The 16,673-nt window shown below is 35.3% G+C and overlaps 1 pseudogene; it reads left to right on the top strand.

The window, feature by feature from the left end:
• The first annotated feature begins 12,923 nt into the window (after positions 1–12,923).
• On the top strand, positions 12,924–14,937 carry LOC115990263 (annotated as a pseudogene).
• Positions 14,938–16,673: the final 1,736 nt, after the last annotated feature.

The following is a 16,673-nucleotide window of genomic DNA, read 5'->3' as shown; positions in this document are numbered from 1 at the left end:
TCGCCATATCCTTATAAACATCTATAAGGGAGAGTATGAAGTGAGAGCGAAAGTCAATAGTGAGTCCATTAAGTAGGGATAACGAAAATCAAGCACAACGCTCAGTAATGGAGTTATTGTGAGACAAGGGATGGATAACAAATGTCATCACCATGTTAAGGAACCTCTGACCTTTTGCAAAACCTAAGTAATGGGTGTTTTGACGATCGCCCTAAGATGAAGGTGTCTCACACAAGAGAGATGAGAGTTCGTCTTTGGAAATGGTCCTAAAACGATCACAGTTGGGGTAGACAGGATGCGCTACCCTCGGTACGCATAGCACCTCGGATATAAGATTTGGGTGACTAAAATGCGCGTACCCCAAACACGAGTGAAAAAATGAGGTATAGAATAATCAAATTCGTGCATGTTGAAGTAAAACTCCTATATGATTACAGAGAGACAAGTGACCGGGATGCCACAAAGTGACCCCTAATCCCTACTATAGATGATAGTGGGAAGGTCAATATTGGAAAAATCCGATAGGATGACCTGACATTCCGAATGAATATCGTGTCATGAAAATTTCTCCGAGAAGTCCATTCAGGCCTTCTCATCACGAAACCAAATGTGAGAGGGGTTAGAATCAACAGGGGAAGAAGAAGAAGAAGAAGCCCTAGAACGAAGAGGGTTCCGGGATGGAGTAGACTTATGTTTAGGTGCCATAGAGCAACTAATCGAGAGAGAGAGAGAGAGAGAGAGAGAGAGAGAGAGAGAGAGGACAAACAGAAAAATACCAACACAAATCAATATCAATAAAAAATGCTACGTATGCATAAAAAATGCATGAACATGTGGCATGCAAAAGAAAAAACACCATAGGCTTAGCCCAATCCAATCCTGCCAGCACACATGATTTCAACATAGTAAACACACGTCTAAAATGCATGAATCATTGTTAAAATGAAAATGTGATGCAATGCATGAGCATATAAGATCATTTAAACAAAGCCCAACCCAAAAATTTTGCAGAAACCTCATCAATTTTGAAAAAAAAAATCCCAAAACTTTCAAAAAAAAAAAAAAAGGAAAAACCTAAATCTATATGAATGAAATGCAATAAAAAGAGGGAAAACAAGATCATACCTGTGAAGGGAAGAACAATCTAGGCTGAAAAATGAGTGAGGAAGAGGTTTGGAATGAGAGAGGTGAGTTTGGGGAGGTGAGGAGTCAGAAACAATCGAGAGAGATAAAAAAAATGAGAGAAAAATCGCGCTAAGGCTTTAAATAGGAACTCACGATTCTCGATGGATCGAGAGGTGTTAAGATTTAAATCTCGCCAGATGGAGCTATCGAGAGGTGTCCACATCAAAGTGACCTCGATGGATTGAGAAGCTATTGAGCATCTATCGAGCATACAGAAACTTCCTCAATGGATCAAGAATCTGTTGAGCAGCTATCGAGACAAATTCTTAAAAACTTCAATAGATCGAAATTGTGATAACATCTATTGAGAAAAGGAAAATCAAGAGGCTCGATAGATAGCCTAGCTATTGAGAGGTATTGAGAAGTTGTCGCGATTGCTCAAAAACAGTTTTTCAAAGAAGAGAAAAACACAAACATGAATGCAATTAAATATGCTACTCAACCAAAGATCTAACTAACATTTTAAGCTCTCAAAAACATCTCTCAACAAGAAAATGTCAACCATTTAGATTCAAAATATACACACACACAAACTAAACAAGTCTAAACAATTTTATATTTCAAAAGCAAGTCAAGACAGTTTAGTGAGCATACATTAACACATGTATTTCTTGTGATGGCCAAATCACATTGTACCTACACATGTATTAAAAGTAGTAAAGAATATTGCGTATTGTGTGTAAAAAACATCACAAGATTGCATAAGTGTCTACATGCTATGACGATTTGAGATATGAGAAGATCACTTTAACTCACACACAATTATAACTACTTGATGGGGACGATCACCTTCGAGGTAAATCCTATAACTCTCACATCTCTTAGAAGACATGCTTGTAATCATATAGAAAGCATTTTGATTCTTTTTGCTTTTTATTTTTCTTTGCATATTTTCTTTTGTTAAGCATATCATGCATGGGTATATGAGAGAGAGAGAAAAGAAATACCCAATGATGTTAAGCTTTTGACATTGCACTTTTGCTATGCCGAAGCATATAGATATCTTTTCATGATTGGCGGGCAACAGTGGTGAGATGATTATTTATGCCATTCTCTTAGGATTTTCTAGTCCTTCCTGTCAAAAAAAGTGATACCTGTGTTAAGTACAAGTGATTACTTAATCTTACTCATCACAAACATGAACTACAAAGCTCACTTGCTAAGTTATGCATAAAGATACTCATCTAAGTTACAAAAGATACAAAATTTAGAAAACTTTGTTTCGATGGCCATCTAAGGTACACAAGTACTAACGTATACAAAACACATACTATTTTTTTGTATTTTTCAAATTTATTTTTTTACTATTTTTATGGGAAAAAAAAAAAAAAAAAGCAAAACTGAAAATAAACAAACAAAAACATGTTAAACAAAGCAAAGCATAAAACTAGACTGACTCAAAAAGAAGAAAGCAAAACACACAAGTAATGCATACTCAAAAACAAAAAAGGTAGAGAGAGAAAAAGTGATTAAATCACTTAGAGCCTTTTTCTTTCCACACCTTAGAAGAACCTTTCTGTTTGATGAACCCTTGATTCAGTGGTGAGGGGGAAGAATTGAAACCGTTCAAGTTCAAAAGGAACATGAGGGCTTTGAGAAGATCTCCAAAAGGTGCAAAAGAGGATGGAAACTGATTCTGGTTTCCCGTTGAGATCATACTGTTGCTCTGTTGAGTGGCTAACCACTTATAGTAATTAGGTCGAGTATGTCCAGTTGCTCTACAGTGATGGCAAAGATGCTGCTTCTTTTGTTTAGACTTTTGAGTATTGCCCTTCTTAGCCCTAGGGTTTTTAGTCTCTTTCTTATCAAGTTTAGGGGGTGCTCCTAAGATAGATTTATCATTGTCTATGTTCTCACTAGTTGAAGCAATTTCAACATCATTGTTCTCAGATTTAACATTATTAGCAGGTGAAACAAAAACAGTAGTACTAGTAGAAGCAATACTAGGAGAAAAGAAATCATACCATAAACCGATTCGATCAAAAGTAGATTTCTGAAAGCTGAGCATCTCGTCAAGCTTTGCACTTGAAGTCCTCTCCAACTGAGCTTTGACTTGGAACAGCTTTGCCTCAAGCTTCTTGGTCTTCTCAGCCAAGAAATTGTTCTCAAATCTCAGTACTCCAATGGTATGATTGGCTTTATCAAACTTCATGGAGATTTCTTCTCATTCAATCTCCACATCACTAAGCTTCTTGGTGGCCAACCTATACAACTTCTCATGTTTTTTTGAGACCTTGTTTAACTTTGCATAGGCTATGTGAATGTCATCTTGTTCATCCACATCTTCAACAATCCCCTCAGTAGGATTTGCAATGGCAGTAAAGGAATTTAGGATTCCTTCGTCCTCATTGTCCGAATCATCCTCAGGTTCGATGTCACTCAAGGTAGCAGCAAGGACTTTGCTTTTCCCAATGGTCTTGAGATAAGTTGGGCACTCTTGTTTCATGTTTCCAAAGCCTTGATACCTAAAACACTTTGGTCCTGAGGGAACAATGTATTAACTGCCATCCCTATCATCCTTTTCCCTTTGTCTTGGCTCTTGAATTGAGATAAACTGGACTGCTTGCAGTCTTTGCCAAATCTTTTAGCATTGGCATTCTTCATAAACATTTTGAATTGCCTTGTAATGTAGGATTTCATTTTAGAATCTTCATCGTTTGAAGACTCATCTATGTCACTACTTTTAGCCTTCAATGCCATGCTCTTACCCTTACTAGATTTCTCAATCCTTGTCAAACCCAACTTATAAGTCTGTAGATTGCCAACCAGCTCTGTCAAAGGAATTTTGTCATATCCTTTGATTCTGAAAGCTCGAAAATGTGTTGAAAACACAAGAGCTTGTTTAGACCCCCAATTTTAATTACGGTTAGATTGCTTTTACTCTAACTTATCTAAGTGCGGAAATAAGAGTAAATGAAGCGCAATAAACCGATACTACTCTAGTGCATAAACATGAATAAAAAAAATTAAAAGTAAATCACAAGAGTAAGGGAAGAGAGAATGCAAACACAAGATAACACGCCGATGTGTTATCGAAGAGGAAACCGAAGAATCTCGGCGAAAAATCTCTCTGCCGCCCTCCAAGCAGTAATCGATCCACTAGACTATCAGTTGGGATACATGGGTTAGCAAAAGACCTTCCAAGCCTAATCTACCCGCTGTACCTAAGCCTTCCAAGCTCCTACTCCAACAAGGCTTCTCGAAACCATGTCTTGTCTAACTCTCCGGATCCCACAACAAGCTCTATGTTGCATCTGCCATCCTTGGTTTCTTCCAATACTTCCTAGAAACTCTAGAAACACTCACTACACTCTGAAAATGTATGGATTGTGTTTTGGTACAAATCTCTTTTCAATGTATGATAATGGGAGAGGGAAGGAGAAGAGGCTACAATGAATTCTCACTAAGGATGAGTAGCTCTCTCTCTAAAAGATGGGTGCGTGTTGTAGAAAACCTATCTAGGGTTTTTCTCTCTGAAATAGCCTCTCTTACATTTGTGGGTAATGAGGGTATATATAGTACGGGTGAAGGGTAAGGAATTCACACATAAAAATCCTCCAGGAAGAATGTTTCGCAACTGTCTTGGGGGAAGGCCTTACCCGTGAGACACTTGCGAAAACGACAGCCAGCAAGACTGCCAGCAAGACTTTTCAGCTTCCAGTCATATGCTCCTCACATGCCCTTACACGACTTAGCTTCTCGCAAAATCCACTGATTCTTCATTTAAGCTTGAGTCTTCGCCAACTTAATACTAAACCCAATACAATAAAATCCCACAAAATACAAGGAACAAAATTAGACAATTACAACACTTTTTGTCATGGAATAAAGCCAACATAATACATAGTTGTAAATCATAACTTTACAGATTCCTTAATTGCAGTGATCTTGGCATGAAATCTCTCAAGTAGGAGATTTGAGCACCTTTCTAACAATCTTTGGTTTAGAAATAGTTTCCCCAAGATTAAAGGCTGAGTTCACTATGTTCTTAAGCTTGGCATAAAACTCATCGAATGACTCATCCTCCTCCATATTGATCTCTTCAAAACCTGTAGTAAGCCTCTGAAGCTTTGAATCCTTGACAGCCTTGGTTCCTTCATAGGTTGTCTGGAGGATGGTCCATGCTTCCTTGGTAGTTTTAGTAGAGGATATCTTCTTAAACTCCTCATTCGTGACTGCACTGAATAAAGCATTCAATGCCATTCTGTTGAACTTAGCTGCCTTGATCTTAGCATTATCCCAATTGGCCGACGCTTCCTTTGGCTTGGTCCAGCTTATCTCCATAGCTTGCCACACTTTTTCATCTAATGACTTCAAGAAAGCTCTCATGCGTATTTTCCAGTGTGCATAGTTAGTGTCATCAAATAAATGAGGTCTAATCAACGATTGTCCTTTATCCATGACAATAAGGGTCAATGGATCACACAACAAAGATTAACTCAAGTCAAAGTGAACCTGGTTCTGATACCACTTGATAGGCCAAGAATGTATTGACCCTTTATAATAAATTAACCAATTAATTAGTCAAGTTAATTAATTAATTCAATTAACATGCAATATGTGTGGTAGCACAAACAAATCATCAACTAAGTTAATATGTAGCAGAAAATAAAGTTGACACGGTGATTTGTTTACGAATGGAGAAAACCATCAAGGCAAAACCCCATCGGGTGAATTTAAGATCATTACTTACGAGAATCCATTATTATCAAAACAAGCAGTTACAAGTAAAGGATTCTCAGTACCTTATACCAACCTATAATTGAACTCTTACCTCAAAACCCAATTGGACTTGTTCTATAGTGACAATCCCTCATTTTCAATGCACGGCTCCTAGTATATGACTAACTAATCGATGCACAGATCCAAGTACGTGACTAACCACCAACTTGAGAATGATGTTGGCTACAAAGTTCATAAGTTCATCAACACGATGAAGATCACGAAACTCCTTGGTTACAAAATCCTACAACATACAAATGTAGCAACTTCTTCAAGAGAAAGATGAACTAGGGCATATGTCTCCGATCATAATATGCCTATGAAAAACTTTTGCACTAAGTGTTATTAGTTGTGACGGCCCTTAAAATTATCTTTATATATATTTAGAGTTGTGAGAAAAGAAAGTCTAAACAAATATACATGGATTGGTGTGAAATCAGATCTAAGAAACTGATTTTCCTAAATCTCGATAGATAGGTTATCTATCGAGCAGTTGTTAAGCATCGGGCTAAACAAGCCTTTTAAACCTCGATAGACGCTATCTGTCGAGCTATCTGTCGAGTTTTAAAATCCAGAACTTCTTCACTTGTTTCTTGGACAAATTTGTATGGCTTGAACACTTGGACTTGAACTCTTATTTCTTGAAGTATTAAACATATCCTAGATCTACCCAATTACAAGTAAATTGTGTTTTGTCAAAAGATTAGCCAATTCTAAATGACATATGTTCATAACATGATTCACATATGTCCTAACACACATTTTGCATCCTCTAATAATCTCCCTTAACCAATCAGGCCCTTAAACCCAAGAAAGTGTAATATCTTCACGATGGACAACATCATTCGTCTACCATTCCACTAAAAAAATTTCACATATTTAAAATTGCTGAGTTAGAAAATTTTTAAACAAAAGCTAACTACTGACTCAGCAATTTTAAATAGATGAAATTCTTTTAGCAGCATAGTAGACAAGTAACATGGTTCACTATGAGAACTCTATAATTTGTCCTAAAACCCAAATTCCCTCTATCTTTTGAATCACACACTTTTCCCAAGTCACCCAATTCATGCATTTATTTGACCCCCCATTTCCCCATCAATTTTCCACGCCATTGCACTAAGTTTGTTACATATTATACAAGGTAGTTTAAAGACATTCATCGTGAAGGGTAGGATAGTCTTGTGTTTGAATTTTATTTAATTGCATCAAAGAGAAGAATAAAAATGAATTTGTTTAAGGACAAAATTTAGCTACAAAATTGGTTATAGTATAAAGCTACATCCTTATTCAATATCTTTTTACTAGATGTGAATTTTGGCAAATTTACCATTGAATTACATTTTCTTAGGGACGGAACCAAGATTTGAATCTAGGGGGGGCCAAAGCATGAAGTAAAAAAATTTCAAGTCACATGGTTTATTAAAAAAAAATCATGGTAGACAAAACAATTGCACTTTATTACCTAAATATTTAAGTCAAGAAGGAAATAATATGAACCAAAAAATTTGAAAGTTACAATATGATATTCTAACCCTTTCGAAGAAGAAGAAGAAATTTTTTTTTTTTTTTTGAGGACTTTGGATCTCCAAATTTTGGGTAATTGGAATTAATATGTTGATTTTATCACGTTGACCAACTCACCAATATGATAAACCCATACTTTTGGATGCAATTGAAAATCACACTAATGAAATTTTCAAAACTTTGCTTGAGGATTTTAAAAAATTGGGATATTAATATTAAGAGTTGGCAATACCATCTCATCAATATTGGCTTCTAAAAGAATTTTGCATTTTATCTTTTGAAAAAAATTTAAATATTGTAATTGACTTTCCCATAATTTATAAATCAATTGAAAATAGTCATAAGAAATGGTGTGTGTGTGTTTTTTTTTTGGCGCGGGGGGGGGGGGGGGGGGGCGCATGGCCCCCTAGCACCGTAGTGGGTTTGTCCCTGGATTTTCTTCTTATATCTTTTATACTTGTAAAATTTCTAGAAAATTAAAGATCAATAGCAATGTCATCAATAAATTGTTTAAATTACAAGTTTTTGTATTTTTATGCATAAAATATAAGCTTATAGGTCATATTAGTAAATAATATCTGATGACACAAAATTTGATATGTATATTAAGAGTATAAAGAAAATGCAACTCAGTTGTTAAATTTTCAAAATATATTGTAATATTAATGATATTAAGTAACAACTAATATTGTAACTAAATTTTGTTTTTTATTTAATTACATTTTCTTTAGGGGGCGGGGGTGCTTTTATGCAATCATCTATACTGAACCTATCATCCTACCATTGGAGATCATTAGACCATTAGTTTCTTTTTTATCTCAAAGTAACTAAGGAATGAATCTTCTTCTTCTACCGTTGGAGATCATTAGACCGTTAGTTTCTTTTTTATCTCAAAGTATACTAAGTCATGAATCTTCTTCTTCTTTTTTCTTTCTTTTCTATTTTTTTTTTTTTTAAAAGGGTACCAGAGCATGAATGATGAATCTGAATTCTAAGCTCTAGTACTTGGGAATAAATGCATCCCTAGCTACTTTACCGAGAAATCCAAGCCTTAAAAATTATCTGACTCATATCATATGGAATTGAACCATGACCCTCTCAAACAAAATATTGATAAATTCATATCAAATTAAGTTGAAAGGAGATTGTATTAGAATTTTTTTTCCCTCTCCTTTGTTTGTTTGTTTGTTTTTTTTTTTTTTTTTTTTTTTTTTTTTTTTTTTTTTTATTTTATTTTTATTTTTTTAAGTAGAAAGGAAATTATTATTATTTTTTATTAAAGAAAGAAGAGTAATTAAAGCAAACTCTAACACAACACAACCTTTAATTTATTTCATCCTTATCAACACGCACCCTTGGTGCGGTTGTCACTTTATAAGTATAAGTGTTTGTAGGGTGTGGGGGGAAAGGACCTGAGTTCAAGTTTCCAGAAGGAAGTTTCACACACATATACATTTAAATTAGACTATTGTAGAAATTCTATCTTGTATTAAAAAAAAAAAAATTATTATTTCATCCTTGACTCTTAAAAGGCTAGAAAGGAAAAGGAAGAAAAGAAGCGAGCCTTGAAACTTGAAAAGTTGCATGCGAAGGAAATGATTCATTTCAAATGAATGAAGCCTATACCATTTTTTGGCATTGACATAGTTAAACACACAGAGAGAGAGAGAGAGAGAGAGAGAGAGAGAGAGAGAGAGAGAGAGAGAGAGTTCTTTTTCCAAACTCGGAAACTGTATTTTTTTTTTTTTGGAGTAGAACTTCGAAAGTTGAATATAGTATAGTTATTAAATATAGTATGGGTATGGGATTTACAGATTAATTATTAAATTCCATAGTCAACTTATTTGTCAACATCCTAGGGCCGTGTACAACTCTTACACCGTTATGTAAAGTCATGGCTTTTTTTTTTTTTTTTTTTTTTTTGGGAGAATGTAACATCATGGCTTATGAAAGATTTATAAAGGCGTCATCATATTATAACACCGGTGCACGTCATCATAGACATCACTTGAATAATTGCACCAAATGCACGTGAGGCAAGTAACTTGGATCATAAACCATTTAACCAGATTATATATAATGGGTTTTTTCTTGGAAGGTATTAATTAACTGATAAAGTGTTAGGCGTAGTTTGTTAAGTACCATGAATAGTTACATTACCATGAAAGTGTACATGTAGGCAAAATGATTGTACACTTTCTGCCAAAAAGAAAAATATTAGTCACATTTTTGTCTATAATATACAATTTTTACAGTATTGTTCATGTAAACTAGTCGATGCCCTAAGGATGATCACAGGTCAGTTGGGTTCATGTGATAACTCTTAACCTATGGCTCGACCCAATCATTTTGGGTAATGAACTCTCTACCTGCCTATGATCAAACGCTTGGTGGAAGTTGATCGTAACTCATTCTTGGGGTGAGAAGTTAGATTTTGGTTGAGTGGCAAGTAATGATGAAAGCAGTGAGCATAACATGATTTGAACAATGCAAGCATGGTATGATCTGGAATTTTGGATGGTTGTTAGCATGATTTTAAAAACTGGATTGTATTGGCCTGTCCGACCAGTTGAACCGAAAACTGGCCACTTATTAGTTAGGAAAAAACGCCAAAAATTGGCCAAAACTAGGAATTAGAGACAAATCCGGTTTTGCCCTCAGTCTGGTTTTTAAAACTATGGTTACTACCATAAGATGATCTAAATGGCAATGACACGAGACATGATTTGTAAAAACATAAGAATACCATGATCTAGACGATGGTGACACAACAATATCTTGATGGTGGCGAGATATGATCTAGTGCAAAGCTCATTCTCAAGTTGATAGTCGAGATCTAAAATCTTCTGTTCCAAATAAATAAATACTTTGAATGTTTTAGTAACTTGATCAAGTTTTGAAATACACCATAAATTTTTCTCTCATCTACCTTCAATTTATTCGGAACATCAATCAACAAAGGTTGATAATAAAATTAAAATTTTTTACTCAAAGAAAATCAACATATTGTGTAGTCATTTTCAACAAATCAACTAAAACCTAGGGATTGTGAGTGTGGACACATCCTCATATTGGACATCAATTGGATCTTCCACAATATTCTCAATAATTATCATCTATTGATTTATGTTATTATCCACAATTAACTCAAACTTCTTTAGTTTCTTCGACCTCTTCATAATATTTTTGACAAATGGTATCTTCAAGTTTTAATTCAACAACTTGTTGCAAGTCTTGATCATTTTCAACCACTTCAAAATTTTCTTTAGAAATTAATTGGTGCATCTTGTCAATCCTTAAACCATTTTTTTCTTGACATATGAACATGGCTGTAATAATTTTTGTTTTGTGGTCTCTCTTTCATGTTTTGAATATATTGCTTTTCAAATGAATATACGGATTTGTAATCAACACTTGTATGATCTAGTATATCATAATAGTCATTAGGAAACCATAAATCAATTAACACCTTTTTCGTTCTTTGCCAAGAGCGGATTGGATGCTTACCTTGACACTTTTTTTTTTTCCCGATTTGAATGTCTTTCCACCATTCCTCTTCTTACTATCCAATTTATTTAATGTAAGCCATACTTTTTAATCATCACAAATCTTCCAAAAATTAAAATACTCTTCCAAATCAAGAAGCCATTTAATCAAATCCAACTTATGCATCTCTCCATCAAAGAATGGAATTTTCTTGTAGTTAGGAGTGCGTCTTTGAATATATTGATCCGTGTTGTTGTGAGATGATTTCCTAGCAAGAAGAGTAGAAATCACTTGCCGGATTTCACGCATATCTTGCTGACTCTCTTCATGAAATTGTTTCATCTCTTCATGAAATTGGTAGAACTCAACCCTAGTGAGGACTAGGTCTTCAACTTCAATGTTGTTGTGGTGGTGGTTACCATCACGCCAGTTAGCCATCCAACTTGAGTAAGTCAAGGTTTTGATATCAATTGATGTCGCAAAAACCCGAAGAAAGCACACCTGATGCTCTTTTTGATGAAACAAAAACTAAACTATTAGTTTCTAGTAGAAAATCTCAAATCCATAAAGAGTTTCTTGAATTCACCAGAGCAAACAATATATTCTAAAATAAATTCTAATTAATACTTAACCATAACAGAAACCAAATTTGACCTTAAAAGTACTTAAGAATAAGGAAATAAATGCTCTAAACCTAAAATAACAAAAATTACATAAAAATACCAAAATTAATAAATTACATAAATCAAACAGTAGATTTTGTCCAGCATAAGAAAAATCCTTGATTAATATATGTTTTTCAGATAAAGTGAGCAACACACTAACACCATTTAAAGTTATAGAAATAAAATAAAATTAATGATATGCTTCCACTATATTTGGTTTATAATTGCTCCTCACCACCATGCCCCACATGGTATTAGTGTTAGATTTTCTTTTTGAAATGAATCCGACCACACATCGCCTCGTTTACTTGGTGTGTGTGAGTATCTCAACAGCCTCGCGACTCTAACTACCTTGGAGTTGGCATGTTGTTGTATGTTTGTGTGTTAAAAAAAAAAAAAACCTATGTGCGGGTTTTGTCCCACATCGCCTAGTTTACTTAGTGTGCGTGAGTATATCAACAACTCTGTGACTCTAATTGCCTTGGAGTTGGCGTGTATATAAAATATAAAAAAATAAAAAAATCTGACCAAAGACATGAAGTTCCAACATGAAAAATAGATAAAAGACATGAAGTTCCATTCCTATCATCATCATCATCAACAACAACAACCAAAAAAAAAAAAAAAAAAAAGAGAGAAAAGAAAAACATGAAGGCCTAACTGCCACTAGTCCAACTTGATATCATGATTAAAGTATTGCTCAAACCTAGTCTTTTATACTCTCCCCCCCCCCCCCCCACCCCCAAAAAAAAAAAAAAAAAATCATAAAAATGGTGACGTATTTGCTTACTCTATGATCAACAATTTAATAATTAACAACAGTACCACTGGTCACGATCCCTGTAGTCCTTTGACATATATAAGAGATCGAAGAAGAAGAAAGAACAATCAAAGTCCAATACTCGATATACTCTGATTATCAAAAAAAAAACCGTTAATACTTTTTTTTTTGACCGACTCCAATACCGTTATACACAAAAAAATAAAAAATAAAATAAAAAAAATCAATCTATCCTTGGGAACATATTGAGCAAAACTAGAATTGTCAAATCTCCGTACAACTAACAGTGAATTTAAAGTATCTCTGCTCAAAGTAACGTCTAAATCTTAGTATTACTTTCTCATTCAGAATATGGTTGTTTTTTTTAAACATGCATAGTGGGCTTTTCCTGTTTCATCGGATTTTTAAGGCATAAAGATTGAAATAATGGTCTTATTCACGTAAAATTTGAAGAAAAATTTCTGGGTTTTGACGGGTTTCATTAGTTATTGAAGAAGTGATAACCATTGGTGTAAGCTATATATAGAGTTTGAAAAGTCAAAAGTCCTTGGTGGGTTTTATAACTTTTTAGCTGCTGTTGCAAAAACATGGAGACTGCTGACCTTTATAATGCGGGAAATAGTTTTCGAAGAAACAGTTCTTCCATATGGAGGAGTGGTGGCGTGGAAGCGTACTCGAAATCTTTAGGAGATGAAGATGATGAAGAAGCTCTTAAATGGGCTGCACTTGAAAAGCTTCCTACTTTCAGCCGGTTGAAGAAATGTTTACTAACTTCACCGGAAGGCGAGACCAGTGAAATCGATATACGTAATCTTGGACTTCATGAAAGGAAGATTTTGATTGATAGGTTGCTGAAGATCCCCGAGGAGGAAAATGAGAAGTTCTTGTTGCAGCTCTGGAACCGCATAGATAGGTATGTTCTCTTATTAGTTTTATCTTCTTCTTCTTCTTCTCCTTCTTTTTTATTTTTTTATTTTTTATTTCATAAAAATAGGAGAGTTTAAAATTAAAAAAAATTGTACCCAGCACACGAAACTTCCATTTTAATTTTTTATTATTATTATTATTATTTCGGTTTGGTTTATATCTTTGGTGAATTTTCTGTTATAAGTCTTCTTGTTTCTTGATATTTGATATTTGTTAGAGTTGGAATTGATGTTCCCACAATTGTAGTTCGATTTGAGCATCTAAGTGTAGAAGCAGAAACCCATGTTGGGAGCAGAGCTTTGCCGACACTTTTTAGCTTCTTTTTTAACATATTGGAGGTAACAATTTATAACACACGACATTTGTCACAATTATATAAATTTGATGTATTTAATCTATCATATATGTTGTCTAGAGATTTTCTTCTTATTAATTTGATTTTTCCCGTTTACTTTGCCCTTTGATTTAAAAGGATGTCTTGAGTTATGTCCATATTCTTCCAAGTAAAAAGAAGCGTTTGTCCATTCTTCAAGATGTTAGTGGAATCATTAAGCGTGGCAGGTGAGAAGGCAAGCTCAGTTATGAATGTGGGAAATTTTTATTCAATTTAGAATATTGGGGCACTGATTTCTTACTTTGTTCATATGCATTTTCCAGAATGGCATTGCTGTTAGGCCCTCCAAGTTCCGGGAAGACCACGCTGTTATTAGCTTTGGCCCGAAAGCTTGATCCAACTTTAAAGGTGAATAAAGTTTTGATCAAGGCTTTAATCCTTTCATTGGTTCTCACTATGGAGCTTTATATTTTCAGCTGATTAGTCTAATCTACAATATGAAACTGGAATTTCTCCTCTAGTTCTCAGGAAGGGTGACATATAATGGCCATGACCTGCGTGAGTTTATATCCCAGAGAACTGCTGCCTACATCAGTCAGCATGATCTCCATATTGCAGAAATGACTGTGAGGGAAACATTGGCCTTCTCTGCAAGATGCCAGGGAGTTGGATAGCGTCAGGGTTAGTCAGTTTATAGGGTTTCCACTTCATATTTTCTTTCAGGCAGTTTAATTTTCAGAATGTGGTCTGATTGATTTGTGTGTATACTGTAAAACATGAGTCTCCTGCATACTATTTCAAAAATTTGCAGAGATGTTAGCAGAGTCGCCTAGAAGAGAGAAAGCAGCCAATATTATGCCTGATCCAGATATCGATATCATCATGAAGGTAAGAAAGAAGCTGCTGTCATTGACTTATTCTCAACCTCAGATAGGCTTGGTTTTCTTTAAATGCCTTAGGAAGGCTTCTATTTATAGGAGTTTAGGGGTGGGTGAGCAACACATGGCGGAGTCTAATTGGTGACACATGTCACAACCTAATTGGTCCGCTTATGTCATCGCTTACACGTGCTGGATTGCATATGTCATCGCTTACACGTGCTGGACTACTTATGTCATTGCTTACACGTGCTGATGTGTGATTGGTTTTTGTATGACACTTGGCAAATTTCTGTTGGTTTCTGAGTAGTGATAGCAAAACCTAATAGTAGTACATGATGCTTTGTAATTGGTTGTATTATGTGGACTTGATAGTATGATGTGTCAGCTTGTGATAGGTCGAGAATTTTCCCTCTCTACACAGTCACATGAAGAAAATTACATTGAAGAAAATATCTAGCCTTGAAGCATTTAAAGAGAACTTAGTTTTTCAGCAACCTCCAACCTTGCTTAGCTAACATGGCAAGATTAAAATACCTCGAATCTTGAAAACCCATTCCACCTTCCTTCTTTGGTTAAGCTAAACTATCCCAACTCTTCCAATGAATTTTCTTTTCATTACTGACTTGACCCCACCAAAATTTAGCACACAAGGCATTTAGTTCATCATATAATTTCACTGGCAATTGAAACACCCCTATGGTATAAGTGGGGATAGCTTGAGCTATTGCCTTGATGAGCGCTTCCTTTCCCACCCTAGATAACATCATCCCTGTTCAACCCTGCAATTTTTTCCAAACTCTATTCTTTAAAAAAGAAAAAGTTTGGTATTTTGCCTAACCCACCAAAGTTGGTAGACCCAAATAATATTCAAAGCACTCCACCTCTTTCACCACTAAAAGTGACACAATCTCTTCCCTTTGGCTGCTTTGGGTATTACTGCTAAAGTATATCAATGATTTCTCCATATTGATACATTGGCCCGATGCATTAGCATAAATCTGCAAGACTTCATTGATCACCTCAACCTCTCCAGGAGTAGCACGGCAAAATAGAATGGAGTCATCTGCAAACATTGAATTTGAGATTGTTGGCGCCCCTTTGCAAATAGATACACCCTTAATACACCTATCCATCTCCGCCTTAGCTAGCAGTGAAGTAAATCCCTCGGCACACAATAGGAACAAGTATGGTGAAAGTGGATCACCCTGATGAAGCCCCCTAGATCGTTTGATTTTGCCATAGGGTTTCCCATTGATAAGAATGGAAAAAGAAGGCATTGTGATGCACCCCATCACCCAATTAATCCAAGTCACAGGAAAACCCAACTTTACCATTATACCTTGCAGGAAATGCCATTCAACTCGGTCATAAGCCTTGCTAATATCAAACTTCAATGCAAGTGATCCTTTTTTGCCTTTTTTCTGGGAATTCATGGTGTGTAAAGTTTCATAAGCCACCAATACATTGTCCGTGATGAGCCTTCCTGGGACAAAAGAACTTTGTGTAGGGGTTATAATATTTGGAAGGATTAGTTTCAACCTGTTAGCCAATACTTTGGAAATAATCATGTAAATAACATTACATAAACTAATAGGTCGAAAATAAGACATTTTCTCAAGTGACTTTACTTTAGAGATCAGCACAATATGGGTATGATTTATAGCAAGAAGCATGATACTAGAGTTCAAGTGATCCAAAACAACAGTAACTACACTATCACCCACTACATGCCAAAATTTTTGGTAAAAAAATTACATCCATACCATCAAGTCCAAGTGCCTTTGTTGATCCCATTATATTATATTGTTGTGCGCTTATTATATTATATTATATAATATGGGTATTATATTAGACACTATAACATTGTTGTGCACTATAATATGACTTATGATATCGCTCCGAATCAGTAAGGTGGATGGCCTGGCTTCGGTGGGCTATTGAAACGGTTGATGGCCTGCAAGGAAGGAAACACAATCAAAGAGGAGACCGGAGAAGACCGGTCGAACCCCCTCCGATGGAGAAGTTAGTTTCGTAGAGAAGGAAGTTCCAAGTATTTTGGAAAATTGTCTGAGAGAAAATCTCACCTTTGTCGGGTTCAGACCGGTCCCTTATATAGGGAGCCTGGGACGGTTATTTGTCCAATAACCTCCCCAGGATTTGTGGAA

This window comes from Quercus lobata, chromosome 5 (genome assembly GCF_001633185.2).
Source record: "Quercus lobata isolate SW786 chromosome 5, ValleyOak3.0 Primary Assembly, whole genome shotgun sequence".
NCBI classification, from domain to species: Eukaryota; Viridiplantae; Streptophyta; class Magnoliopsida; order Fagales; family Fagaceae; genus Quercus; species Quercus lobata.
Note: the sequence above shows the minus strand (reverse complement) of the source record. Positions and strands in the feature narration are given on the sequence as shown.